Source organism: Macrobrachium nipponense, chromosome 1 (genome assembly GCF_015104395.2).
Source record: "Macrobrachium nipponense isolate FS-2020 chromosome 1, ASM1510439v2, whole genome shotgun sequence".
Lineage (NCBI taxonomy): Eukaryota > Metazoa > Arthropoda > Malacostraca > Decapoda > Palaemonidae > Macrobrachium > Macrobrachium nipponense.
This window is the reverse complement of record NC_087200.1, coordinates 151,552,633-151,579,621: the sequence shown is the minus strand read 5'-3', so window position 1 is coordinate 151,579,621 and position 26,989 is coordinate 151,552,633. Positions and strand designations below refer to the sequence as shown.

General features: G+C 38.9%; 1 protein-coding gene across 1 annotated transcript in view; it reads left to right on the top strand.

The window, feature by feature from the left end:
• The window catches only part of LOC135219761 (two pore channel protein 1-like), a gene marked incomplete in the record, with an annotated part of 767,111 nt that overhangs the window by 383,296 nt on the left and 356,826 nt on the right, over nucleotides 1-26,989 (top strand).

The window sequence follows — 26,989 nt, the reverse complement described above, 5'->3', positions numbered from 1 at the left end:
AAAATGGCACTGGCTGGGTGGAGGATGGAGGGAAGAGAGACGGGAACCCTTTGAGCAAATCAAATTGGTTCCAGTATGCAAAGGTTGACAAAATCAATTTTATTCACATATTAGGTACAAAGACAATCAAAGGAATTGATAGTGTGTGCCGATTATGTTTGAGAGAGAGAGAGAGAGAGAGAGAGAGAGAGAGAGAGAGAGAGAGAGAGACCTTACCTTACAGACCTTACATCTTGTTTGGGTTGCCCCAGGTCCCTCAGTGTGAGGCACCTCTAATGTCTACCAGAGAGTTGCTAGTACATCTTCCGGTATATTTTGCATCTTCCAATCTTGGATGGTCTGGGATGCAGCTGAGATATTTGTCGAGCTTATTCATAAACACATCTACGCTCACTCCTGATATATTCCTCAGATGACCTGGCAACGCATTGAATAGACGCTGCATTATCGATGTTGGTGCGTAGTGGATTAATATCCTGTGTGCTTTCCTTATTTTTCCTGGTATAGTTTTGGGCACTATTAATCTACCTATGCTTGCTCTTACTAATATTTTTAGCTCCATGATGTTTTCGGCTATTCCTTCTATCTGTTTCCATGCCTGAATTATCATGTAGCGTTCTCTTCTCCTTTCTAGACTATAATTTTAATGATTGTAGTCTTTCCCAGTAGGCAAGGTCCTTAGCCCTTAAACGCTGACTGGACGTATTTTACGTCGACATTTTTTGTCTCTCGGGTGCCGACTGGACGTATTTTACGTCTACATACAAAAGTTTTTTTTTAAATTTGCGGAAAAATACTTTTAGGCCTACCAGCCGAAAACTCTTGAATCACGCGCCTTGGGGGATGTTGGGAGTTCACGGATCAAGGTGTTGTTTTGTTTACAATCGTTACGCAGGCGCGCAAGCACGAATTTCTTTCTTGCCGAACTAAAAAGTATCTGTGACACATCTCGGAAATTATTTCGTCACTTTGACATAATTTTTTTACCATTTTAAATTAGCCGTTATATGTAGTATTATATATGAAAATGTGCGCATTTTTATGTAGAATACAGCAAAAAAATACTCATGATTGTAGCTTTTATCAGTTTTGAGATATTTTCATATAAATAACGATAAGTGCCAAAATTTCAACCTTCGGTCAACTTTGACTCTACCGAAATGGTCGAAAAATGGAATTGTAAGCTAAAACTTATATTTTAGTAATATTCAATTATTTACCTTAATTTTGCAACTAATTGGAAGTCTCTAGCACAATATTTCGATTTATGGTGAATTTATGAAAAAACTTTTTCTTTACGTCCTCGCGGTAACTCTTCCGAAAAAAATCATACATGCGTTGTGGTAATGTTTGCACCATTTTAAATTAGCCGTTACATAAAGTTTTATATATGAAAATGTGCGCAATTTCATGCACAACACAACTAAAAACAACCCATGGTTGTAGCTTTTATCAATTTTGAAATATTTTCATATAAAAAATGATAAGTGACAAATTTTCAACCTTCGGTCAACTTTGACTCTACCGAAATGGTCGAAAAACGCAATTGTAAGCTAAAACGCTTATATTCTAGTAATATTCAAGCATTTACCTTCATTTTGCAACAAATTGGAAGTCTCTAGCACATTATTTCGATTTATAGTGAATTTATGAAAAAAATAACATTTTCTTTACGTCCGCGCGGTAACTCTTCCGAAAAAATCATACGTGCGATTGTGGTAATGTTTGCACTATTTTAAATTAGCCGTTACATAAAGTTTTATATATGAAAATGTGCGCAATTGCATGTATAATACAACAAAAAATAGTTGAAGGTTGCAGCTTTTTTCATTTTCGAAATATTTGCATATAAATCACGATAAATAGAAAAAAAACCACGTTTGGTCAAATTTGACTCTACCGAAATGGTCGAAAAACGCAATTGTAAGATAAAACTCTTACAGTCTAGTAATATTCAGTCATTTATCTTCATCGTGAAACAAATTCGAAGTCTCTAGCAATATATTTAAATTTATAGTGAATTTAAAAAAAAAACTTTCCTTCCCTCCGCGCGCGGATTCTCCGCCACAAATCTCCGAAATGCATAAGTCCCATTCTCGGAATATTTGCTCCGTTTCATATTAGGCAATTCATAGAGTTTTATATATGAAAATGTGCGCAATTTCATGTAGAATAAAATGAAAAATATTTGAAAGTTGTAGCTTTTCTTATTTCCGAAATAATTGCATACAAAAATATATATATATAAAATTTGACATTCGGTCAACTTTAACTCGTCAGATATGGTCGAAAACTGTATTTGTAAGCTAATATTCTTACAGTATAGTAATATTCAATCATTGTCTTCATTTTGAAAGAAATTGGAAGGTCTCTAGGACAATATTAGATTATGTGAATTTTTGAAAAAATTATTAGTTTACGTCCGTGCGTTACGAATTCATGCATTATTTTGTGATAATATTTTCTCTGTGTTGCTTTTATCGTTTTACAATGTGTTATATACCAAAATGATTGCAATTTAGTGTAGATTACAATGAAAAAAAAGTAACTTGTTACCTTTAACCGTTTTGCGCACAGCGCGATTTAAATACAATTATATATGAAATTTCGTTTTTGCGCTATCATATATCGCATTATTTATATATGATAATGATAATGTTTTTCATTTCTGATGGTTGCATACTAAACTTCAGGCAATGACAAAAAAAGGAGCCAAAAATGAACTCTTAATCTTGAAAACTAAGCGCGCTGTGATTTTTTGAAAAAAATATTTTTTCCGCTTCCGCGCTCACTCTGAAACGTCTCCGGCACACGGGAGACATTTTTTTTTTTTTACCGCTTCGGCGTTTAAGGGTTAACTTCTTCTATTCTAGCTGTAAAGGACCTTTGTACTCTCAATTTGTGCATTATCCTTTTGATAGTGTGGGTACCATATCATATTGCAATATCCAAGTGGACTACGAACATATGTTTTATAAAGCATAATCATGTGTTCAGCTTTTCTTGTTTTGAAGTGCCCACACCAAGGTCTTTAACTGCTTCCTTATTTGTGATTGTCTCATTATTTGGTCCCCTATATGCATATAGCTTTCCTTCTCTGTCTCCATAATTTATTGATTAAAATTTATCAGAGTTAAATACACATCAGAGTTAAATACCATCCTATTTACCACTGCCCAATCATATACTTTGTTAAGGTCTCTTTGTAGAGCGTTCCGTTCCTATCTTCATCACAAGTAATTTCTCTACTTATTCTTGTGTCATCAGCAAAACTACTCACTACCGAGTCCTTAACATTACTGTCTATGTCTACAATCATAATAACAAACAGTATTGCAGCTAACACCGTATCTTGTGGCACACCAGATATTACCTTAGCTTCATCCGATTTCTCATCGTTTGCAATAACTATCTGTTTTCCGTTGTGTAAAAATTCTTTTAACCATCTTCCTACTTTATCCACGATATTGTGTTTTCTAATTTTCTTTGCTAATATATTATGGTCTACCTTGTCAAAAGCTTTTGCAAAGTCTAGATAAACCACATCTGTTTCATTTCCGCTTTTCATATTTTTGTATATGTTCTCACGGTGGGGGAGAGAGAGAGAGAGAGAGAGAGAGAGAGAGAGAGAGAGAGAGAGAGAGAGAGAGTGTAATCGGCATGTTTACACTTGGATCTTAAGTGCACAAAAGAGATTAATTATGCCACAATACATCAAGTTACTGTGGGCAGATGGCGGACTTTTATAACAAACATGAAGATTTTGCAAACAAATAAGTAATAAGTCAGGAATTCAAAAAAAGGAAAGAGAGAGAAAATAACTTTTCACAAGGAAGCCGTTTCAACAAACAATCGAAGGCATGCAGAAGTTGAAAGCGGTGCCAGTTTGTATATCACAGAGTTGAGTTACTTTTACAGTGGTGAAATATTGTAACAAATCCAGTTTGTTTATCACAGAGTTGAGTTACTTTTACAGAAGTAAAATATTGTAACAAACATTTGCCACTAGATTGGTATTCTACCGTAACAAAAATAAAAGTGATTTGGGAAAATCGCGTGTAAGTGAAAGAAATGGGCGAATAACCATCCCAGATCAGCAAAGTCTGTGGAAAAGCAACCCCCGTTCTTAGATCTCGCCTCTCTTATCTCTCTCTCTCTCTCTTCTCTCTCTCTCTCTCTCTCTCTCCAGTGCACCAAACACTGACTCGAGTAAGCTTTTTTTTTTCTTTTTGCTGTATGCATTTGTTTTCATGTTTTATCATTATGTTAAATTTATTGTGAAATAATCTTATTTTTTATGTGAATTGGTACTGCTTTTACATACATATTATAGTACGTATTCTACCGTCTCTTCTCTCCTCTACAATACCACAATGCACTATAACTTACAATCATTCATTCATTATTCCTCAAAAATATAATCGCTCCTTCCCTCTTCCTCAAGTTAGCTATGTATCACCGCAATGAAAATTGATTTTGTTATTCATTTGTTTTTAAATTTTATTGTGAAAAGCTTTGTTCTTTCATTTACTAATTTGTTAATATTGTTCAGCTAGACCGCCTCACTCGGCACACTGAACACAGGCTCAATTAATACTTTTTTCTGTATTGCATTTGATTGTTTTCATATTTTATCATTATGTTAAATTTATTATGAAATAACATTTTATTTTTTATGTGAATTGGTACTGCTTCTACGTATATATTATAGTAAAAGATTTTACTCTCTTTTCTCCTGTACAATACCACGACACACGATAACTTAAAATCATTCATTCATTATTTCTCAAAAATATAAACGCTCCCTCCCTCTGCCTCAAGTTAGCTGTGTATCACTGCAATGATGGATGAATTTATTAATCATTTGTGCTAAATTTTATTGTGAAAAGCTTTGTTCTTTCATTTACTAATTTGTTAATATTGTTTGACTAGACCATCTCACTCGGCGCATCGAACACTGGCTCAATTACGACTTTTTTTTTTTTTCTCGTTCTGTATCGCCTTTGATTGTTTTCATATTTTATCATTATGTTAAATTCATTGAGATATTCCCTTTTTATGTGAATTGTTATTGCTTTTGCATACATACAGTAATATTTATTCTCTTCTTCTCTCCTCAACATGTCAATGCTCCCTCGTTCAGTCTCAAGTCAGCTGAGAGTGACGTCACAGCGGTTGTGTACGATTTTATACATCTTTTATGCTAAATGTGATATTGAAAACTATATTTTATATTAAATGCTTTATACTTTTATTTATTTTGTTAAATATTGTTGTCATTAAACTATATATTGTAAACGAAAAAAAATTAATACTACAGTTTAACTTGTAAGACCCAGTAGACCTTCAAATACAAGTACAGGCGGTCCCCGGGTTACGACGGGGGTTCCGTTCTTAAGACGCGTCGTAACCCGAAAATCGTCGTAAGCCGGAACGATGTTCTTGAAAACATGTCCACAGGGAAAATTTCACTACTAATTTGCAATTTTTCTTAGGGCAGTATCTCTAAAATTATCACTAATTTACTTTTTTTCATGTGTAACACTGTGTATTCACAAATTACTGTATATTTTCATTAAAAATACAAGAGAGAGAGAGAGAGAGGAGAGAGAGAGAGAGAGAGAGAGATAGAGAGAGAGAGGAGAGAGAGAGAGAGAGAGAGAGAGAGAGAGAGAGAGAGAGAGAGAGAGAGAGAGAAATAACTCCTTAGGTTTCAATAGATTGAAATGAACGCCTGTAGGCAACTTTTTCCCCCTCCCATAAATACATATATTTCTCCAGAGAAGAGAGAAAGAGAGGACTGTGCAATTATGTTTGTCTGTCTATCAATTCTTTTGCTGAGAGCGAGAGAGATAAAAGGAAGAAATAGAAACACCAAATGTATGACAAGCATCTTGTGGAGAGAGAGAGAGAGAGAGAGAGAGAGAGAGAGAGAGAGAGAGAGAGAGAGAGAGAGAGAGAGAGAGAGAGAGAGTTGTCCTTACAGTATTTAAAAGAGAGAAATGGAATGTTATTGTATTTAAAATACTCAGATATGAATTTGTACTTATAGTAGTTATTATTGGAAAATATTAATGATAAACTTATTACATACACGTCCATGAAAATGATCTCATCTCATCTCAGTAAGAGAGAGAGAGAGAGAGAGAGAGAGAGAGAGAGAGAGAGAGAGAGAGAGAGAGAGAGAGAGTTGCATCCTGCCTCCTTAGGAGTCCATCACTCTTCTTACTATGTGTGCCGTTTCTAGGATCACACTCTTCTGCATGAGTCCTGGAGCTACTTCAGCCTCTAGTTTTTCTAGATTCCTTTTCAGGGATCTTGGGATCGTGCCTAGTGCTCCTATGATTATGGGTACGATTTCCACTGGCATATCCCATATCCTTCTTATTTCTATTTTCAGATCTTGATACTTATTCCAATTTTTCCCTCTCTTTCTCTTCAACTCTGGTGTCCCATGGTATTGCGACATCAATGAGTGATACTTTCTTCTTGACTTTGTCAATCAACGTCACGTCTGGTCTGTTTGCACGTATCACCCTATCCGTTCTGATACCATAGTCCCAGAGGATCTTTGCCGATCGTTTTCTACACTCCTTCAGGTTGGTGCTCGTACCACTTATTACTGCAAGGTAGCTGATGTTTCTTGCACAGGCTAGTGGAGGGGGCTTTTGCCACTGAAATCATGCCTCTTTTTGTACTGGTTCTGTGCAAGTGCCGGGCATTCACTTGCTATGTGGTTTATGGTTTCATTTTTCGTATTGCACTTCCTACATATGGGAGAGATGTTATTTCCGTCTATCGTACTTTGAACATATCTGGTTCTTAGGGCCTGATCTTGTGGCGCTATTATCATTCCTTCAGTTTCCTTCTTTAGCTCTCCCCTCTGTAGCCATTGCCAATTGTCATCGCTGGCTAGTTCTTTAGTCTGTCTCATGTATTGTCCGTGCATTGGTTTGTTGTGCCAGTCCTCTGTTCTTTCTGTCTTTCTCCTGTCTCTGTATATTTCTGGGTCTTCGTCTACTTTATTAGTCCTTCTTCCCATGCACTCTTTAGCCACGGTCGCTTCACTGGTTTTCAGATATTGCCCCAGTGGCTCTGTTTTTGATGTTGACGCAGTCCTCTATACTTAGTAGTCCTCTCCCTCCTTCCTTTCGTGTTATGTATAGTCTGTCCGTATTTGCTCTTGGGTTGTAGTGCTTTGTGTATTGTCATATGTTTCCACCTGGTTTTTCTGATCTATGGTGCGGAGTTCTGCCTTCGTCCATTCCACTATTCCTGCGCTGTATCTGATTACTGGCACTGCCCATGTGTTTTATGGCTTTTATCATATTTCCGGCGTTGAGTTTTGACTTGAGTATCGCTTGAGTCTCTGCATATATTCTTTCCTGATCGTGTCCTTCATCTCTTGGTGTTTTATATCTCCTCCTTCCATTATTCCCAGGTATTTGTATCCTGTCTCATCTATGTGTTTGATGTTGCTCCCATTATTATTATTATTATTATTATTATTATTATTATTATTATTATTATTATTATTATTTGAAAGTATTAAAAACAAATAGTACAAGTACATAAAAAATCTCGAGTCTCAGTAAATGAGAGAGAGAGAGAGAGAGAAAGAGAGAGAGAGAGAGAGAGAGAAGGAGAGAGAGAGAGAGAGAGAGAGAGAGGGGGGGGAAATGTCAGGACCACGTGATTGCAACACTGCAGCTCTCCCCTACAGCTCTTTCCCTCCTGGCTGTCACAGAACTTGATATATAGCTGACACTTTTAGTACCTGGATCTCGAAAAAGGTTACTGGGAGAAATTACTTCAAGAAGACTGGGATTTCCTTCATTCTTCCATAATAAATATAAGCTGAAATCTTACTAATTCACTATGGTATTTTCTTTAATGAATTGATATTATTGCTGTATAAATTAATATTAATATTTGAAAATAGTAAATCATTTATTTATCATACTAAAAAACATACATCTTTGTAGTATAGAGAGAGAGAGAGAGAGAGAAGAGAGAATTATATGATTATTTGTTGGAAAATACAGAGAGAGAGAGAGAGACGAGAGACGAACGAGAGAGAGAGAGAGAGAGACCTTACAGACCCTTACAAGACCTTACATCTTGTTCGGGTTGCCCCAGGTCCCTCAGTGTGAGGCACTAGTGTCTACCAGAGAGTTGCTAGTACATTCTTCCGGTATATTTTGCATCTTCCAATCTTGGATGGTCTGGGATGCAGTTTAGATATTTGTCGAGCTTATTTAGATATTTGTCGAGCTTATTCTTAAACACATCTACGCTCACTCCTGATATATTCCTCAGATGAGCTGGCAACGCATTGAATAGACGCTGCATTATCGATGCTGGTGCGTAGTGGATTAATGTCCTGTGTGCTTTCCTTATTTTTCCTGGTATAGTTTTGGGCACTATTAATCTACCTCTGCTTGCTCTTTCTGATATTTTTTAGTTCCATGATATTTTCTGCTATTCCTTCTATCTGTTTCCATGCCTGATGATTATCATGTACGTTCTCTTCTCCTTTCTAGACTATATAATTTTAAGAATTGTAGTCTTTCCCAGTAGTCTAGGTCCTTAACTTATTCTATTCTAGCTGTAAAGACCTTTGTACACTCTCTATTTTGTGCAATATCCTTTTGATAGTGTGGGTACCATATCATATTGCAATATTCAAGTGGACTACGAACATATGTTTTATACAGCATAAATCATGTGTTCAGCTTTTCTTGTTTGAAGTGCCGTAACAACATTCCCATTTTTGCTTTACATTTTGCCAACAGAGTTGCTATTTGATCATTGCATAACATGTTCCTATTCATCATCACACCAAGGTCTTTAACTGCTTCCTTATTTGTGATGGTCTCATTATTAGGTCCCTTATATGCATATAGCTTTCTTTCTCTGTCTCCATAATTTATTGATTCAAATTTATCAGAGTTAAATACCATCCTATTTACCTCTGCCCAATCATATACTTTGTTAAGGTCTCTTTGTAGAGCGTTCCTATCTTCATCACAAGTAATTTCTCTACTTATTCTTGTGTATCTGCGAAACTACTCACTACCGAATCTTTAACATTATTGTCTATGTCTTCAATCATAATAACAAACAGTATTGCAGCTAACACCGTACCTTGCGGCACACCGGATATTACCTTGGCTTCATCCGATTTCTCGTGTTTGCAAGAACTATCTGTGTTTTCTGTTGTGTAAAAATTCTTTTAACCATCTTCTACTTTATCCACGATATTTTGTTTTCTCTTAATTTTCTTCGCTAATATATTATGGTCTACTTTATCAAAGCTTTTGCAAAGTCTAAATAAACCACATCTGTTTCATTTCCGCTTTCATATTTTTGAATATGTTTTCACGGTGGACTAACAGTTGGGTTTGTGTACTTTTTTTTTCCGGGTACGAAACCATGTTGTCCTTTATTAAACAAATTTATTTTTATTAAATGTTTCATAATATTTTTCTTCATTACCCTTTCATACACTTTCATAATATGTGATGTTAGACTCAGGCCTATAATTACTTGCCTCTAGTCTTGATCCACTTTTGAAAGTAGGGTAATATATGCTAATTTGTGCATCTATATATCTTGCCTGTATCTACACTTTGTCTTAATAATATTGCAAGTGGCTTTGCGATAGAATGAACTACTTTCTTTAACAAAATAGCAGGAATTCCATCAGGCCCTGCAGCAGCTCCATTTTTAATTTCATTAATAGACCTGCACAATATCAGCTTCATTAATATCTATGTCAGCTAAAATATTCACTATTTTCATCCCTTACTTCTATATCATTATCTTCATTATCTATTCTAGGGGTGAATTCTCTCTTATATCGTTCTGCCAGTATGTTGCAAATTTCCTTTTTTTCATTCGTTAATCTCCCTTCAATTCTCAGAGGGCCTATTTCTATTCTTCTTTTATTCATCATCTCGCATATGAGTATAATAGTTTGGGGTTTTGCTTGATATTTAATAGGGTTTTTTCTTCCAAGTCCCGTTTTTCATTTTCTTTTTTTTGATTGTATAATCTTTTGTTCTGCATTTTTCTATCTTTACTTTTTAGTTCTACGTAACTTTCCATGCATTTTTTTACTTTTGCAAGACCTTTTTTCCACTTTCTGATTTTCTGGAACAAGATCCTTCTGACTCTTGGTATGCATGAATGATGTTTACTTTTCTTCTTCGGTATATATTTTTCCACTATTATCTCCAATATTTATATAATATCTCCGTATTTACCCTTATGTCATTCACTTACGAAAATGTTATCCAATCTTTGTTTAATTCTTCATTAATTTCTGACCAATTTTATATTTTTACTGTAGAAGTTGTATTTTCCATCCTTCCCACTTTTTCATTTCTTGCTTATCTCTATTTTCACTTGCTTTGGAATGAACTGTTAATTCTATGACATTATGTCTGAAATACTCGCATTATAAACTATATTTCTTTAACACTAATTCATCTCGTTCACAAATACTAGGTCTAAAAGTATTTTCCTTTCTTGTTGGCAGGTGATTTATTTGTTGAATGTTGTATTCTAGTAGCATATCTAATAGCTTTTCAAATTGCCTCTTATCTTCTGCACTACTATTACTCTCTTTTTTATATGTATAAGTACAACCACAATCTCCTATTCGTTCTTTCCATTCTACGAAAGGAAAGTTGAAGTCACCAGATAGGAGAATAGTCCAGTCCTTGTGATTTCTACATATATCATCCAATTTTCAATTATTATGTCAAACTCTTTAGTATTAGGAGGTCTATATTACTATGTTCATCAATTTTTCAGATTCAAATTCTACCGCTATTAGTTCACATTCTGAGTTACTATATTTCTCATATATTTTTCCTTGTTTTTGTCTTTCCCATATATTGCGGTTCCCCCTTGATTCCTATTTTTTCTATCTGATCTATAAGTTTGGAACCCTTTTATTTGATCATCATTCCCAGTCTCTTGGGAATACCAGGTTTCACTTATATTCATTATATCTATTTTCTTTTCATTTTGGGTTAGTTCTTCTAAGTACTCTATTTTTCTTTTTGAGTTACTCGTAACTAAACCCTGCGCATTCATCACTATGATGGTTTGCGTGTTTTCTCTCATTTAATACTGATAGTAATAAGGATTTTCCCATGGTCTCTTTTCCTGTTCTGGTATGTTGTTCTTTTTTTTCATTTCCAGAAATTCTGACATTAAAAAATCCAACTTTTCCATAATATTTGATCTTCCTTCATCATAATTATTAATGTCTGAATCTGCAAATTTTCTCCGTTTCTGCAATATCCTCTTGCATAATAAATACAGTTATTATCTCTTGAGTAGAATTTCGGAGCTGATGCTTTGAAATTTTTGCTGACACCTCTGCATATCTCATTGGTGGTTTGCTTTTCTCTTTTACCTGATATTCTTGATTTCTCTCTTTATTTGTTTCTTTCTTATTTTGGATTTTATTACTTGGTTGGTTATTTATTTGATTATGATTCATGGCTACAGGGTGCATATATTTGCATTTTTTGTCGAACTTACATCCTTTTCCTTCTTTTAGGTTTTTACATATTTTTGGATGCAGATCTCTGCAATCATCCCCATATCCATCTAAGTATGCACATTTACCATATATTTCATAGTTTTGACATATCTTAGGATGTTTGTAGTAACATCTTTCTCCAAATCTGCAATTCCTCTTTTCAAAAGGTTTGCAGATTTTGTCTTTCTTGTCTATTTTTTCCTCTTCCCGTCATTGTATAGATCTGGGTAGAGCCTCTTCGGGATTTGCTTTTCTGTTGTCATATCGTAATTTATTTCTTCGTAGGTATGCTGCTTTATTGCCTCATATGTAGTATCAATGAGTATCTCTGCATCCATACTTTTATCTTGTTCTTTGTTTCCTTATTTTTTTCTGTCATTTCATTTTTGTTTACTTCTCTTCCGTTTTCCTCTTCTTCTTTTTCTTTTCTTCTTCTTCTCCTTCCTCTTCTTTCTTCATCCTCAACTATTTGTACATTCAATCTTGATTTAATAACATTGTCTATCCATGATAGACATGTTGAACAAAAAATTCTTGTATCTTTTCTCAAATCTTGTATTACCTCAGCACACTGTGGATGGGTCGGAATGTTGCATGCAGCACATTTTCTGATTAGGTTTTGTGGATTGACTATGCTATACCAAACCTTACACAGTTTGCATGCTTTTGGCATTCTTTTTCCTAATGCATCAATTAGTATATTCACAAGATTTACCTTATTCATTTTCTTTGTCGGAATATGTTGGTTTATGTATATTTTCTTTATGAGTCTCTTGACCACTTGGATTTTATTTGGAACTTCTTCAATTATTTTCAAGATGTTTTTCATTAGATTTGTTCCAGTTTGAAGGATTATATCCTTCTAATATATCTATGAATGCTTTTGTATCTTTTTGGTTAGGACTGTTGCTGATTTCATAGATGAGAAATGCCAGTTCCCTTCCTGCTACCTCATCGTATTGTGAATCTGCTAAGCACGGCCAAATTACGCCACCTTTTCCCGCAGTTGGAACTTACTGCCATCTTGTTCTGATTTATAGTATTACACTTGATAAACTAACTTAGAAGACGCTTTATCCTACTATTTTCACACTAATCTTATCACCGATAGTTCACGAACACTTCTAGATATTTCTCAAATTCTAGTCGTATGTTAAACTTGTGATACCTGTTGATTATTGTCACTTCACGCGGGTACGTCTCACCAAGCAAGATGGCTACTACGAGAGAGAGAGAGAGGAGAGAGAGAGAAACTGTGCTAAACTATAAAGGATTCTTATCTTATCATAGTATGTCTTTTTTAAAAGCATTGTAAACTCGGAGCGTCAGAAGCGTCAGCGTCGTAACCTCGGAACAAGCGTCGTAACCCAGGGCGGATTTTTCAATGAATATTTAAGAAAAAGCGTTGTAACCTCGGACCGTCGTAAGCCGGACCCATCGTAACCCGGGGACCGCCTGTACAGTGTACCCCCCGTATTGGCGTTCTCCGGATTCACAGACTCACACATTTGCTGATTTCTCTTGGGAATGTTTCCCCGCTTTATTCGCGGAAAATTCGCACATTCATGGTATTTTTTTTTGAGAAATATCCACAAATTCCTGGGTTTTTTTTATCAATTTCATCATAAAATGCACTTTTTGTGATAAAACTATTAAAAAACCAAGTATGAAAATTTTTAGTGGGTTTTTCTTGAGTTTTAACTAAGAAAATAGGCTGTTTTTAGCGTTTTTATAGGGGTTCCAAACATTAGCGGGTTCTAACTATTCAAGGGGGGGTCTGGTATACATCCCCCGTGAATACGGGGGGACCACTGTATAAACTAGATAATCAGTCAGCTTGAAGTACGAGCATTTGTTCGAAAAACGTAAAGTTCAACATAAGAAACATTTGACAAACTAGGTACCACTGTAATTACAGAATAGGAGCACGCCCGCCTCCCCACACATGGACAGTTACAAAAACAAATTGGTTCTCTGCTCAGTTATTCCTCTCCCGAAAGGGGACAGGTCTATTTACTTACACTCAAACAAAAGAATCGCTACCACGAACTTTAGGATTTTTAGCTGCTGGTACTTTTAAGCTTGATTCCTCTTAGAGTACAGTGTCCAATTCTTGGTACCATCCCAGAGGAAGACTCAGAAAGACTTGAGGCTTTACAGGCAAGAGCCTCCAGACTAATACCATAAGTCAGATACCTTTCTATCAAAGGTGGCCAGAAGGCCTTAATTGTACTTTAGTAAATTGGTCATTTAATGAAAATATAAAGTACCTACTTGAAAGAATAAATAATGTAGACTGCAGGAATCTTTATACCTTAAGGAGAAATCAATGGAAACAAGCCAATATTGGAACTTCTTTGCACAGAACTTACTATGTATTGTGAAACTATCACCCCCATGGAACCAGATAATGTTTGAAATAATTCTGATTCAGATAAGGATACAATAGGGATTTTACTGTTTTTTCATTCTTCAAAGAATAAACAGACAAACAAGTGTGAAACAGCCTCAGAGTTGAACTTCATACTCACACACTCCCACATTCAACTCAACTAGTTAGTAATTCTTAGGTAGGGTACAGATACCTTTCTCTGTTTTCTCTTTTTATAATGTTAGTTATGAACTTAATAGATATTTAACTATGACAAAATATTTATAAATTAGACTTACATTTAACTAAATGATAATTCAGCACTGAATGATCCCCATAGGTCCCAGCATTTGGCCTTTGGCCCAAATTTTATATTCCAGTTCCAGTTAACCCTCTTACGCCGAAGCGGTAAAAAAAAATTGTCTCCCGTGTGCCGGAGGTGTTTCAGAGTGAGAGCGGAAGCGGAAAAAATATTCTTTTCAAAAAATCACAGCGCGCTTAGTTTTCATGATTAATAGTTCATTTTTGGCTCCTTTTTTTGTCATTGGCTGAAGTTTAGTATGCAACCATCATAAATGAAAAAAAATTATCATTATCATATATAAATAATACGATATATGATAGCGCAAAAACGAAATTTCATATATAATTGTATTCAAATCGCGCTGTGCACAAAACAGTTAAAGGTAACAAGTTACTTTTTTTCGTTGTAATGTACGCTAAATTGCGATCATTTTGGTATATAACACATTGTAAAACGATAAAAGCAACACAGAGAAAATATTATCACAAAATAATGCATGAATTCGTAACGCGCAGACGTAAACAAATATTTTTTTCAAAAATTCACCATAAATCTAAATATTGTCCTAGAGACTTCCAATTTCTTTCAAAATGAAGACAAATGATTGAATATTACTATACTGTAAGAGTATTAGCTTACATTGCAGTTTTCGACCATATCTGACGAGTTAAAGTTGACCGAATGTCGAATTTTTTTATATATATTTTTTATATGCAATTATTTTGGAAATAAGAAAAGCTACAACTTTCAAATATTTTTTGTTTTATTCTACATGAAATTGCGCACATTTTCATATATAAAACTCTATGAAATGCCTATATGAAACGGAGCAAATATTCCGAGAACTGGTATGTACGCATTTCGGAGATTTGTGGCGGAGAATCCGCGCGCGGAGGGAAGGAAAGATTTTTTTTTAAATTCACCATAAATCTAAATATATTGCTAGAGACTTCGAATTTGTTTCAAGATGAAGATAAATGACTGAATATTACTAGACTGTAAGAGTTTTAGCTTACAATTGGGTTTTTCGACCATTTCGGTAGAGTCAAAGTTGACCGAACGTGGTTTTTTTTCTATTTATCGTGATATTATATGCAAATATTTCAAAAATGAGAAAAGCTACAACCTTCAATTATTGTTTGTTGTATTCTACATTGAAATTTGCGCACATTTTCACTCACTCACTCACAAAACTCCTTTCACTTCTCACGACGGCTAATTTAAAATTGGCTTGCAAAACATTACCACAATCGCACGTAATGATTTTTTCGGAAGAGTTACCGCACGGACGTAAAGAAAATGTTATTTTTTCATAAATTCACCATAAATCGAAATATTGTGCTAGAGACTTCCAATTTGTTGCAAAATGAAGGTAAATGCTTGAATATTACTAGAATATAAGCGTTTTAGCTTACAATTGCGTTTTTCGACCATTTCGGTAGAGTCAAAGTTGACCGAAGTTTGAAATTTTGGCAATTATCGTTATTTATATGAAAATATCTCAAAACTGATAAAAGCTACAACCATGGGTTGTTTTTAGTTGTATTGTGCATGAAATTGCGCACATTTCCATATATAAAACTTTATATAAAGGCTAATTTTAAAATGGTGCAAACATTACCACAATTGCATGTATGATTTTTTTTTCGGAAGAGTTACCGCGCGGACGTAAGGAAAAAGTTTTTTCATAAATTCACCATAAATCGAAATATTGTGCTAGATACTTCCAATTAGTTGCAAAATTAAGGTAAATGATTGAATATTACTAAAATATAAGAGTTTTAGCTTACAATTGCGTTTTTCGACCATTTCAGTAGAGTCAAAGTTGACCGAAGGTTGAAATTTTGGCAATTATTGTTATTTATATGAAAATATCTCAAAACTAATAAAAGCTACAATCATGAGTATTTTAATGTTGTATTCTACATAAAAATGCGCACATTTTCATATATAATACTTCATGTAACGGCTAATTTACAATGGTAAAAAAATTATGTCAAAGTGACAAAATAATTTCCGAGATGTGTCACAGATACTTTTTAGTGCGGCAAGAAAGAAATTCGCGCATGCGCGCCTGCGTAACGATTGTAAACAAAACAACACCTTGATCCGTGAACTCCCAGCATCCCCCAAGGCGCGTGATTCAAAAGTTTTAGGCTGGTAGGCCTATAAGTATTTTTCCGCGAATTTTAAAAAAAACTTTTGTAAGTCGACGTAAAATACGTCCAGTCGGCACACGGGAGACAAAAAATGTCGATGTAAAATACGTCCAGTTTGCGTAAGAGGGTTAAACAGGAACTAATAGAATTCTGCTGTAATTGTCAAAAGGTGAAGAATGGTATATGCAGTGACGTACAGGAAAATGTAAGGAATTCAGTGATAGACAAGTTAGGATATTTTTGTATTAGTCTTCGAGGCATTTCTTAGTGAACACTGTATTTCTAAGTAACAGCCCCACATGGACTGTGAGGAACGGTTCTGCAAATATAAAAGTCATTAGGGAGCTATATTTTCAAGAAGGGATTGGCTAAGGGAATCTATAATAAAAGAAACCAAACTAACCTACTTGGCTGTGTTACTTAGCCGGGGTGATCCATCCCCGGGACCCCCCCGTGAAGGTGACTTCACTTTTTACCAAATGTTCCCCTGTAACAGTAGCATTTAGGATAGCCAGCATACAAAAAAACATTCAGTTATGAGGTTAATTATAGTCGACTGACAAAAAATAGCAGTAAATTCATAATAAGCAACCAAAATACTATAGAAAAAGTAAATTTCCAAGGATATATCCGGCACGGAGCAATTACTTAGATCTATCATGAACACACTGCGGGTGTAATTTCTGGTATAGGTGAGATTTATCCTTAGTCTCCTCTGAAAGAGATTTTTTATTTATGTGGCTGCTCCAGGCTGAAGAAGCAGTGGTTATTGGTGTTTCTCCTCTGAAAGAGATTTTTTATTTATGTGGCTGCTCCAGGCTGAAGAAGCAGTGGTTATTGGTGTTTCATATGGTTATTCACTAACCCATGTCACAAAAGAAGCAAGATCTTGTTTCCATATCTGCTGGATATAGCATGGGAGGTGATGGTCTCTCTACAACAGGGGTTTTCAAACTTTTTAACTCCTCGACCCCCTTATGAAGTTTCAAATTTTCTATCGACCCCCTAGACTAGCTCAAAAAAAAAAAAAAACTAATGTCAGAATCAATTAGAGTAGTATTAGTTTAGTACTTGACATTCAGTATGATAAAAAAGTAACATGTAGTAAGAAAATATGTTTGGAACTTTAGATGTACGAGTATATGTAACTTAATTCTCCGACATGTTAGTTATTCATCGACCCCCTTTTGACCCTCTGACTATTCATAGACTCCTTGGATGATCCTATTGACCCCTGGGGATTGATATCAACCACTTTGAGAACCCCTACTCTACAAAGATAAATGTTAAATACCATGCAGTTCCACAGGGGTACAGCATTTTGAAACAGTGAACTAGACTAACTTTTCATTCAGATACAGATTAAAAGTGTAAGGGCTTCTATCTGTGGGAATTAGATTTTAGAATTTAAAAAGGTGTTTAGGGATTGTTATCCCAGAAATGTGTGGTGTCTTGTGGATGTGTGTTTGTCAAAGTTGATAAACATGCAAATATACAGGTGTTGTGAAGTTGATTTATAAATGGGGAAGAGGCACAACATGAATAAAGGTGGGAATAGAAAAATACAAACTGAAGAATTTTTCAGTGCAGTAATTAGAGCCCATGTCATTGAAGGGTGCCATCCTAAAGGGTGGATGTGGAAAAAGTTGCAGTACAAGGAACAGCAACCAAAATTATACCTTGAATCAGACACTTGAATATCAGAGGAAGCTAAAATGCCCCAATATGTGGTCTTTAAAAAAGCTTGAAGAGGCCACTTGATGGAAAGATTATAAGATAGTCAGAGGTAAAAGTAAGATATAGATTACAGAAATGTATTTGCATTAAGAACCAGACTAGATTTGGTGTATGGAAATAGGAAGTCAAATTCAGTGCCAGCTACTGCAGGAACTTCACAAATGAGACTGCCTCATTTCAGAACAGACCACCAGTTGAGCTTGTATGTAAATAGTAGTACATACACTACCAGTCAGTTAAAGAATTAAGCAATTGTTACACATGATTTTTTAAAAGTTTATTTCTGGGCTCAGTTCGTGTCGCTGCGTGAAATAATCCTTAAGTTCATTATTTCTAAGGTAAATGAGCTAACAAATACCAGAGAAAAATAAATTCAAGATGTCAGTATAACTGACTCGCTCACCCAAAATAAAAGAAGGGTGTCGGTATGGTATCTGGGGCGAGTGAGACCACTACCACGAACTTCTTGCCATTTAAAATTCTCCTACACCAAAATCCCCCATCTGAGAGAGCCGACCCACAGGCCGAGGCGGCAACTACTACTACTACGCCCCACGCCACGCCGACCGCCGCGCCTCTGGTGGCCATCCTTTCAGTTAGCCGACTAGGAGCGACACATGATTTTCTTTGCTCTGTGTTTTGTGTGATTTCCTGTGGATTTATCCTTATCATGGAACGTTCAGCTATCGCAGCAGCTAAGTTAAGTACCCTGAAAAGGTTTGGATTTAGTTTTTCAGCCAGGAGCCGGTATTTACCGTTTTTTAGGTACTAATTAAGGCCACCTGGTCTGGCGCATGGCGGCCATGGCTCGCCTCGTGTTTCGTTAGGTTTCTCGGTCTCCCATACCTTGGAACCTTTCATTGCTTAACCTTTAAGGATTTTGATCACATGCTACTCTAGTCTTTTAATATGTGACATTATATTTACATATTTACATCGTATTGGGGATTCGTAGTCTACCCCTAGGTTTCGTTCATGCATGCATGTTTCTTTATCTAGTTTGTAGGCAATTGAGTGATTTTCCTCTTATTGTCCTGACCCTAGCCATTGCTCTTCATCGGCTAAGGCTAGCTCTGAGTGGTAGGCTGTCTTCTTCGGATCCAGCCGTTCCCTCCTGGACTCTTCTTTTTCTCTCACTCATGTTTTTTCCCCCTCTTTCTTGTTTCGATGTAAATGTTTGTTTATTCATTGTTGTTGGGTTAGCGTTAGGGCGTCCAGTTCCTTGTTCAAGGGTCATTGGTTATGCGTGGTCCTGCCCATAGGATCACGTGTACCGCTTTTTTAGCAGTTTTGTTGCATCATTTCTTATACAGTTTTGTTGCTCTCATTTGACCCTTGTGTACACGTGTTATCGACACGGTCGGTTGTGTTGCCTCTCAGGTCGTGGTCCACTTTCGATCGCGTGTACCCTGGATGCCCTTCCCCAGTCTTCCCCCCTTCTCTCGCCCATAGGGTAGAAGGGAGGGATCCATCCTAGCTTGCTCCCTGCCTCTGGCTTCACCCGGGCATTGCTCCCCCTCTCTCCCACGCATAGGGAGTAGGGGAGTTGGACAGTCTGTTAGACTGGGGGACCACTCATCTCCCTCGTGCTCGGGGTGAACTCCGGCGTGGTCGGGGTTGGGGGTTGGCCACCCCCTCTCCGGTTGCTCCGGTGTTCTCCGAAGTACCTTGGGTCTGATTTCTCTCCCTCCTTGTTATTTTGCCTCCTCGCTTCAGATGGTGCGCTGGCTCCGGTGTACCTTCGGTTGTTGGAGAGGGTGGCGGGCTCCGCCGCCCACCGGTAGGGACGTGATTTCAGTAGGTCATATAGCTTTCCCTATCTGTTGTTCCTACCTTCGTTTTCCGGTGATTGCTCTTACTAGGGCACTCTTCCGGTCAATGGAGGGAGGAGTATTTTCATACACCGGAGCTACAACTCCAAATTTAAATATAAATTGTAGTGTATAACTTTTCTAGTTTAAGTTGTCTAGCTTAAGCTTACGGCATCCTCCCCTGTTCTCCGGTGTGAATTTTTCTCTTGAGAAATTATAAGTTATATACTTATGGTTTGGGGAACTTTCACTCCTCCGGTGTACACCGGAGTCCCTCTTAATAGTTTAAATCACACCTTAGTCCATAAGGAATTCAGGGGGGGGATTATGCTTATATTTATATATACTCCGGCATGCAACGGAGCATTAGAGTATCCCTGTGAGTGTAATTCAGATACCCATGTATCTTTCCACTTACAGGCTACCAACTGCCAAGAGCCCGGCTGTAATGCCGTGCTTCAAGACCCCTGCGGGCATGAGGTCTGTCGGACTCATGCCCCCTGTGCTACCCCCCACGGAGACTACCTGGTTTGGTTCCATGAGGCTTGCTCGATATGTTACGAGCTGGTGAACCAGTTTTTGGACGGAGTAAGTACAAATGGGTATCAAGTTTCCTACATGACAAATAGGCTTTGATATATATACTTAGTCTTAAGCTTTCTGTTATAGTCTAGTCGGTAAGGAATACCTTTAGACTTTCTATGTGGACTGCAATGACCCTCTCTTTCAGGCTGCCGCAGTGAAGGAAGTGGCGTTGGCAACCCTGAAAGCCTGGGTTGGCGGCTTTGGGAAAAACGCCGCCAAAGGACAGCCCTACATCCTTGAGAAGATGGCTGTCCTGATTTTTCCAGGAGGGAAGTCGACGGGGTACGTAGACCCCGCCGCGGCAGCTCCGACGATAGCGGCGATCCAGAAGCAGGTGGAGCAAGCCTTTACAGAAGGTTCTGGCCAGGACATCGTGGCGGAAGTGGCAACGTTGGATATCAACATAGAGCCAATGACGGTAGGAGTAGATGATTTGCTAGTTGAGGTAGGTTCGTTGGGCACCCAAGGGCTCCCTTTGGGTGCTTCTGGATCTTCGTCTCCTGTTCCTTCTACTTCTTCTTTCCAGGGCTTTACGGGTTCTGAGATCCCGCATAGTGCCTCCGCTGCTTCTGTGATCCCGAAATTAAAGGGACACAGAGAGCAGAAGACCCTGAAGAAGACGTCGACTAAAAAGGCGTCATCGTCTTCTTCATCTCATAAGTCTCCGGCTTCTCACCCCGGAGCAGAGAAAGTGAAGGCCTCTTCTTCCTCTGCTTCACTCCCAAGAGGGTCTAGGAGCAAAATCTCCAGGGAAAGGTCCCGTACTCCCGCCGGGTCTGTGACTTCTCCCGCTACCGCCAGAACCCCTTCGGTGGCCTCGGCAGGGGTAATGGCGGCTAGTGCTTTTGATCCTGCTGCATTTTCCGCAGGTATGATGCAGCAGGTAGGGGACTTGGTAGGTTCTCTTAGCACAAAGGTGGAACAGATGTTTGCCCAACTATCTGATAGGATGTCCACCCAAGAGAACCTTCTAACAGGCTTAAATCAAGTCCCACAGGCTGATTCTCCGGTAGTAGGTGCCGGCCTTGCCCAACTCCCGGCATACGAAACTCTTCCTGCTTTCTCCATGAGCAATCCTTGGAGGATAGCAGCTTATGCTCCCTTCAAGGATGGGCTGATTTCCATCCCGGAATGCGGAACTCGAAGGATTGAAGACTTCGAGTTCCACCCTGCAGACTTACAGCCTCCTTTCATGGGGTATGCCAGGCTGACGGAGACGGCACTGAATAGGGAGGACAAGATCCCAAAGGAGACGGTCCTGTTAGCTGGGACCATGCTCAAAGAGAGTGGCTTCACTGCTTGGAGGACTGGGATTGTATCAATACCAGGCTCCAAGCATTTAAAAGTCCCTTTACGATCTTCACCACAGAGAAGGAGGCACCAATCCCCTTCCTGACGAAGATAGCAGAAGCCACTTTACAGGCAGGTATGAAGGGTGAACCTTTGCCACAACTCAGGGAAGCAGACCCCACGTCTCCTCTTCTCCCTTCGTTTGGTGATCTTTGGGAGAACCTTCCGGCCACTTTCACCGTAGGTAAATTTAAGCCGGACTGCGCCATGGACCAGTTCGGTGAAAAATTACAAGGCTAACCAAGGCTACCAGACAACCTCATCCAGGCGGAGTTTGAGGCAAGGTCTAGGCTGGGAAGGACCCTGAACACCCTGGTCATGACCGAAGTGGCCGCCCTGACTTACGGATCAGAACCGCTCTTCAAGCTTTTGGCAAAGTCACAAACTCATACAGTCCAAGCAGACTTGTATGAGTTTGTCGTGGCAAGGATTAATTGCCGGAAACACGTCCTCCAGGAAGCAACTATTCGGCATGAGCCAAATAAGTTGCTTTCATCTAACATCTGGGGGGGCGGACCTCTTCCCGGAGTCGGCAGTTAAAGAGGTCCAGAACGAAGCGACGAGACTTAACCAGAGTCTCAGAGATCGTTGGGGCCTCTCAGCCAAGAGGAAGCAGGAGAGTTCTTCTTCAGGGAAGAAACTGAAGAAGACTAAGCGGTTCCAACCGTACCAGAAGAAGCAGCAGCACTTCGTCCAAGCGGTCCCGGTCACCCAGACAGGGCAGCCCGCTACAGCGAAAGGACAAAACCAGCCGATCCTTTTGCTTTCTCCTCAACCTCAGCCCTCTACCTCTTACGCGGTTTCCCCGGCGTTCAACCCCGTGTTTGAAGGCCAGACTTTCCAAACCATCAACCGGTTTGCTAGGGGAAGCAGGGCCAGAGGCAACTTTTGCCAAAGAGGCGCAGGAAGACCATCAATAGAGGGAAGCACTTCCGTGGCGGGCGAGGAGCTCACCCCGCACAACAGCAGTGAGATCTCTAAGGTAGGAGGGAGGCTGTTCCTCTTCCGGCACAGGTGGGGGTTCAGCAAATGGGCGCAGAGTATTGTGTCAAAGGGTCTGGGTTGGAGTTGGATTGAAGGTCCCCCTCCATCCAGGCCATTCCTTCAACTTCCATCGGAGGAATTGACAGATTATGCAGAGGAACTCCTTCAGAAAGGAGTAATTTCGAGAGTCAAGCATTTAAAGTTTCAAGGTCGCTTGTTCAGCGTGCCAAAGAAAGGCACACTAAAAAGAAGAATAATCTTAGACTTGTCCCAGCTAAAGTTGTTCATTCGGTGCGACAAGTTCAAAATGCTGACCATCTCGCAGGTACGAACCTTACTTCCCCGTGGGGCCGTCACCACCTCTATCGATCTTACAGACGCATACTATCATATCCCAATTGCGAGACACTTTCGCCCTTACCTAGGCTTCAAGCTAGGAGACCAGGCATTCTCTTTCAAGGTGATGCCCTTCGGACTGAATGTAGCCCCCAGGGTATTCACGAAATTGGCGGAAGTAGTTGTCCAACAACTAAGGTCGCAAGGGATAATGGTAGTAGCTTACCTCGACGATTGGCTGATCTGGGCGTCAACCGCCGAGGAATGCCTCAAAGCCACAAAAAAGGTGATTCAGTTCTTGGAATACCTAGGGTTCCAGATAAACAGGACAAAGTCCAGGCTCACTCCGGAGTCTCAGTTCCAATGGCTAGGCATTCAATGGGACCTATCCTCCCACAATCTGTCCATTCCGGTGACCAAAAGGAAGGAAATAGCCAAGTCAGTGAAGCAATTCCTAAAGTACAAACATGCATCAAGGAGAAACCAGGAAAGAATCCTAGGTTCCCTCCAGTTTGCTTCAGTGACGGACGTCTTACTGAAAGCAAGGCTGAAAGACAAACCGGATTTGGCGCTCAAGAGCAAATGTCAAAGCTCGGGACAAGTTGTCAGTAATCCTGCAAATCCTTCGCAATCGTCTGCGTCCATGGGCACAGACGAAAGGCCTGTCCAAGTCAGTTCCTCTTCAATACCCTCCTCCGACGTTGACCATCCACACAGACGCTTCACTAAGCGGCTAGGGAGGGTACTCCCAGTTCAGAAAAGTTCAAGGTACTTGGTCTCCGCAGTTCCGCCAGCTCCCCGCCAGCTCCACATAAATGTATTGGAAGCTATGGCAGTATTTCTGACTGAAGAGACTTCTCCCACCAAGGGATAGGCACGTAAAACTAGTATTGGACAGCGCAGTAGTAGTACACTGCATCAACAGGGGGGGATCCAAATCAAGGCATGTGAACCATGTCATGGTAGCCATTTTTTCTCTAGCGGACAAGTACAAATGGCATCTATCCTCCACCCACCTGGCGGGGGTAAGGAATGTGATAGCAGACGCTCTGTCCCGGTCAGTTCCTCTAGAATCAGAATGGTCCCTAGACAACAGATCGTTCCAGTGGATACGCCGAAGTGTTCCAGGTCTCCAAGTAGATCTTTTCGCCTCCCAAGCGAACCACAAGCTCCCTTGCTATGTGGCCCCCAACCTGGACCCTCTGGCATATGCCACAGACGCACTGTCCATAGACTGGAACCAATGGAAGAAGATTTACATCTTTCCTCCAGTGAATCTTCTCTTGAAAGTCCTGAACAAACTCAGGACTTTCAAGGGGCAAGTGGCCCTAGTAGCCCCGGACTGGCCCAAGAGCAACTGGTATCCCCTGCTTCTGGAATTGGGTCTTCGCCCTCAACTGATCCCCAATCCCAGACTATCTCAGTCAGTACAAATGAGGACTGTGTTCGCTTCCTCAGGAATTCTCAAAGCCCTAACTTTATGGACTTCATGAAGTTTGCGGCTAGAAAAGATGCAGGCATAGATCCCCAGAATATCCTTTTCCTAGAATCAGACAAAAGGGAATCAACCTTAAGGCAGTATGACGCTGCGGTCAAAAAGTTAGCATCTTTCCTGAAGGAAACAAACACCACAACCTTGACAATCAACTCAGCTATATCCTTTTTCAGGTCCTTGTTCGAAAAAGGATTAGCAGCTAGCACTATTACTACTAATAAATCAGCCTTAAAGAAAATCTTTCAGCTAGGTTTTAAAATAGACTTAACAGACTCTTACTTTACGTCTATTCCCAAGGCTTGTGCTAGACTTAGACCTTCAGTAAGGCCTACTTCAGTATCATGGTTCCTAAATGATGTCCTCAAACTGGCTTCGGACACTGACAACTCCACATGTACTTTCATAATGCTTTTAAGAAAAACGCTATTTTTGCTAAGTCTGGCCTCAGGAGCCAGGATCTCGGAACTGTCGGCTTTATTCAGAGATGCGGGGCATATAGAATTCCTCCCCTCAGGAGAAGTTTTACTCTCCCCGGATCGCAGCTTCTTAGCTAAAAATGAGGATCCTCTATCGAGATGGGAACCCTGGAAAGTCATCCCTCTCCCACAAGACCCTTCTCTTTGTCCAGTGATGACCTTGCGAGCCTTTCTGTCTAGGACATCTTCTTCCTCTTCGGGTCCCCTCTTTATGAGAGAGAAAGGTGCCACTCTCTCAGTTAAGGGTATTAGACAACAGATCCTCTACTTTATTAAACAAGCAAACCCTGAGTCATTCCCTAAAGCCCATGATGTCAGGGCTGTAGCCACCTCCATAATTATTTTCAACACATGAATTTTGATGATTTGAAAAAATATACTGGATGGAAATCGCCGACAGTTTTTAAGCGGCACTATTTAAAGTCCTTAGAATCTTTAAAGTTTCCAGCAGTGGCAGCAGGGAACATAGTTTCCCCTGACATTGCACAGTAGTCGTAGTTGAAGATCCAGATCTCCTTTCTACCTGCCTCAACTAGCATTTCACCCAACGTGCCGTTATGCTCTATAATATAGCCTTTTTAGCCTTAGCTGCTTATCATTATGGCTTGGTGGTGTGTCCCTTATTTTTTTGCTAGGGGCACCCACACCAGTTTGTAATTTTAAACATTCTTTAGTGTGGATCCCTTATTTTAATGCTAGGGTACCACACTTACTTTAGATATGTATCTTGTCAGATTTATTTTGTTGTGAGTAATTGTATTTGTATATTCTATTTCACAATTAGAGAATAAGTTCAATATTATTAATATTGTAAGTTTAATTTTATGTTATAGTTAAGTCCACTTCATTTTCATGTTCCTTAATGTATATATCTTATTCTCCAATTATATTAGTATATTTTTATTTTCTAGTTTCATTGAGATCCCTTTCTTATTTCAATCTTGTGCAATTTCTCTGGTACTATTTCACGCAGCGACACAAACTGAGCCCAGAAAAAGGATTTTGACGTAGGAAAAATCTATTTCTGGGCGATGAGTTCGTGTCGCCCAGTGAAATCCCTCCCTAGCCCCAGCCCTGTCGCCCAAGATTGCCTTCTAACTTCAGGATGGCCACCAGAGGCGCGGCGGTCGGCGTGGCGTGGGGTGTAGTAGTAGTAGTTGCCGCCTCGGCCTGTGGGTCGGCTCTCTCAGATGGGGGATTTTGGTGTAGGAGAATTTTAAATGGCAAGAAGTTCGTGGTAGTGGTCTCACTCGCCCCAGATACCATACCGACACCCTTCTTTTATTTTGGGTGAGCGAGTCAGTTATACTGACATCGTACTTGAATTATTTGTTTCTCTGGTATTTGGTTTAGCTTCATTTACCATAGAAAAATGAATTGAATTAAGGATTATTTCACTGGGCGACACGAACTCATCGCCCAGAAATAGATTTTTCCTACATCAAAATCCTTTTTTTATAATGGTATCTATGCTGATAAAAAAGTCTGAGGCACTTCTATTTAATCCTTAAGTATGTTTTGAGTAGCTAGGTTATCATGTGAGGTAATTAAGTGAACCCCCTGTATTCACGGAGTCACGTATTCACGGATTTCTCTCTGGAGCATATACCCCCACTATTCGTGGGAAATTCACCTATTCGCAGTATTGCAGAGAAATATTCACAAATTCCTTTTTTTTTTTTTATCAATTTCATAATAAAATGCACTTTTTGTGATAAACTATTAAAATAAATAGGTATAAACATTATTAGTGGATTTTTCTTGAGTTCTAACTAACAAAATAGGTAGTTTTAAGAATTTTTTAGGGGTTTCAATGATTTG